The sequence below is a fragment of the Limulus polyphemus genome, unplaced genomic scaffold, assembly GCF_000517525.1.
Source record: "Limulus polyphemus unplaced genomic scaffold, Limulus_polyphemus-2.1.2 Scaffold487, whole genome shotgun sequence".
In the NCBI taxonomy this organism is placed as follows: Eukaryota; Metazoa; Arthropoda; class Merostomata; order Xiphosura; family Limulidae; genus Limulus; species Limulus polyphemus.
In genome coordinates this window covers 122,852-126,455 of record NW_013666097.1, presented here as the reverse complement: position 1 = coordinate 126,455, position 3,604 = coordinate 122,852, and the positions used below count along the sequence as shown (strand labels likewise).

The following is a 3,604-nucleotide window of genomic DNA, read 5'->3' as shown; positions in this document are numbered from 1 at the left end:
CAAACAAACAAACAAACAATCTCCAGAGTTCGTCTTCTCTTGCGGCGGAGATTGTACATACATAGCAACTTTTCATGTAGCTGATTCGAGTCTTTCTCGGGGTAATGAAAATATCTATGGCATCAATAATGTTCATTATATTTCTGCATATTCTGCCCAAGACTCTGCTGAGTGTCTACAGAACGTCCAATGGCATTTTTAGTTTTCTCCTGTAGCTTCAAAAACTCATGAGGAAAATTTTCAATCCAACGTTTCCTGATGTTCATCCACTGATTTTAAAGTGTATAGTTATATCTCTCCTCCATCCCATCAAAATATGGACGAAAGGCTGTTGTTCTAGTCTTCTTGACTCTAAGGGTTTCACACACATCTCCACAAAAATGGCTTTTTAAACTTCCACCATCACTAATCTAAACGAAGTCCTATAGCCATCATGAATATTGAAACAAATTCATTTACAAGCTTTAATTTACATTATATATATGGTTAAGAATAGAATTATTTAGTGATGTAATGATATATTTATTTGCAATGTTGCTCTGTGCTGGAGAACCAAACACATTGACAACAACTTCCTCAAGTGGTGCTCCAACACAGTACTGTTTTAATTGCCCATGACGTTTCTTCTGTGTATCTTTTTGCTCACAGCATAGTTCACATGATTTTCGACATTCAACCCAACAGAAACGCTTTTTTACTCATTCATTGTCTTCTTAACACCTAAGTATCCAGCTATTCGAAGATTCACAGAATGAACGCATGACAGACAGTTACCTTCATATAGCCTATAGACAAAGATATACAGGCACAGTGAGATTCATTATGCCTATGGTAAAGTTTGTTATGTCGAAAATGGAAGATATCAGAGGACAGAAATTATGACAACAGTTGGTTCTTCTAACAGTCCGAGGTGATCCATCATCTCAACCCATTCCTGCTTCACTAAATAACTGGCTTAAGTCTCATATATTTCACTTCAGCATGCATCAGTTGAATGTTGGGCCACGTTAGTTCTTTTCATCTGTTAATATTTCACTTTGATTTTTGTTCTGTTGCACGTTGGATTGGTTATCTTATTATATTGTCTTTCCTTCTCTTCACACTGTTTGAATTTTCGGTAGTAGAAGGTATTCAAAATAATGCATCTTAGTTTTCTGTAACTTTCTTTTTTATCTTTCTTTAACTTTTTATCCCTCTTTTTCTTTCTTCCTGCTCAATATTCCACTGTTTCATCATTATTCAGCAAATTTTCAATCTAACTTCGAGCACATGTCGTCATCTTGAAGTTTGTTCTTGATTTTATTTTGATCAATATAATACCACTCCTTACACAAGTTTTATAACGATTTTTATTGTTGGGCAGATTAATTTTTATTATTCAGTAGAAATAATGCAAAGACCAGTCCACTTAACGAAAATGAACGCGCCATCACTTCTTCATGCCAAAACTCCCTCTAGCAAACGATACAAACGTCTAACTTAAAATAATAAAATATAGTTCACAACTGAAGTGTTTCTAAAGTATTCCCCCTAGTAGCTCAGCGGAAAGCTTGAGGGCTTATAACGCTAAAAATCGGGTTTCAATAGGCACAGCATAGAGTATTTTTTCGCTTGAGAACAAACTATAGTATTTGTAAATTAATACCTTATCTAGAAGATTTAATGTATAAATTTAATGATTTATAATTATTTCACTGAAACAACAAGCTAAAAAAAATGGTTATTACTTAGTTAATGTGTGGATAATGCTATAAGAATAATTTTAGAGTGTTTTTTTTAAATCTATATACACATGCACACATATATATATATATATCAGGAAATGGGTATAGTAAAGTAATCATAGGAAGACAGATTTATCATTTTAAGTTTTATAATGTGTAAGTAAGAAATAAGGTAAATTCCGTGTAAGAACGTAAGACTAAACATCATCTTATCACAGATAAGATTGTAAGTGTAAGTAAGAAATAAGGTAAATTCCGCGTAAGAACGTAAGACTAAACATCATCTTATCACAGATAAGATTGTAAGTGTAAGTAAGAAATAAGGTAAATTCTGCATAAGAACGTAAGACTAAACATCTTCTTATCACAGACAAGATTGTAGGTGAATCTGAGATAATAATATTGAATTTTACTCTGTTTAGGGGTTGGATTTAGTGTCAGTAATGCAAGAAAAGGTCGTTGGTCATCCTAAAAGAGATGCAATAACAGGAGAGTTGCTCAACCAACCGAAAGGCGTCTCTGATGTCACTGCCACAGTGAGTGTTGACTGTTATCACTTTTATTGCAGTGTGATGCCTCAGTTTCTTCTTTTAGCTGAAATAATTTTATTGGTATTTTTATATTTTTTTTAAATATAAAATTATCTATATTATATATGTATTATTATTACTACGGCTGTGTTATTCCTCAGTCTTGTGTACTTTTTGCAATATTTTATGTCTGTTTAATATTTGCAAATTAGCAAGCCCAGACTGTGGATCCGAGGATTTAGGGTTCGCAATCCGTAGCTGCAGTCCCTCGGTGGGACAGTGATACGTTTAGGGACTTACAACACTAAAATCCGTGGTTCGATTCCATGCGATGAACACAGCAGATAGCCCAATGTGACTTTACTCTAAAATAATCAACCAAGTGGCACAGCGGTATGTCTGCGGACTTACAACGCTAGAAACCGGGTTTCGATACTCGTGGGGGGGCAGAGCACAGTTAGCCCATTGTGTAGCTTTGTGCATAACTACAAACAAACAAACAATACAACCGTAGCTGCAAAAACGCCCTTCGTACTCTGGGGCCGTGGGTGTGCTATAAGAATGCAGTGAAATCATTCTATTCAATTAGAATAGTCAACAGTAGGTGCTGTTGACCAGCTGCCTTACTTCCGGTCTATCATTTCAGAATAAGGAAAGACTAAGCGAAGATAATTCCTTGTATAGCTGTGCATAAAATTTTGAAACAAATATATCATTTTTATTTGTCGGGCTAAATCGAACATTTGTAACGTGATTTTCACTGGTCTGAAGCCTGTGGATGTTATGATTAAGTCGTTAGATTTATCATTTTTTATTTCAATAGAATTATAGCAAAGTATTTAACATTTCAAATCTTTTGGCTGCGAAATATTTGAAATACCGTTGGGTAGTGAGCTTGGTAGACAACCAGCAATACGGACTTAATAGCTCATGGTCTACTTACTGGAATTAACGAGACTGGCGTGTAGGGAAATTCAATGAAAACGTGCTATTCAATTATCCTCGTTTTCTCTAAGTTGAAATAAATGTTTTGTTTTTTATGTAGACAGTTATGTAGATAAAGTTTAAATGGATGTTTTTATGTAGACAATTATGTAGATAAAGTTTAAATGGATGTTTTTATGTAGACAATTATGTAGATAAAGTTTAAATGATGTTTTTATGTAGACAATTATGTATATAAAGTTTAAATGGATGTTTTTTATGTAGACAATTATGTATATAAAGTTTAAATGGATGTTTTTTATGTAGACAATTATGTATATAAAGTTTAAATGGATGTTTTTATGCAGACAATTATGTAGATAAAGTTTAAATGATGTTTTTATGTAGACAATTATGTAGATAAAG

General features: G+C 33.5%; 1 long non-coding RNA gene across 1 annotated transcript in view; it reads left to right on the top strand.

Annotated features, from left to right (window-relative positions):
• The window catches only part of LOC111085585, a 7,287-nt gene extending 5,063 nt beyond the window's left edge, over positions 1-2,224 (top strand). Inside the window, exon 3 of the long non-coding RNA XR_002610392.1 lies at positions 2,147-2,224. This is a non-coding gene — a long non-coding RNA (uncharacterized LOC111085585). The remainder of the gene's footprint in view (positions 1-2,146) is intronic.
• Positions 2,225-3,604: the final 1,380 nt, after the last annotated feature.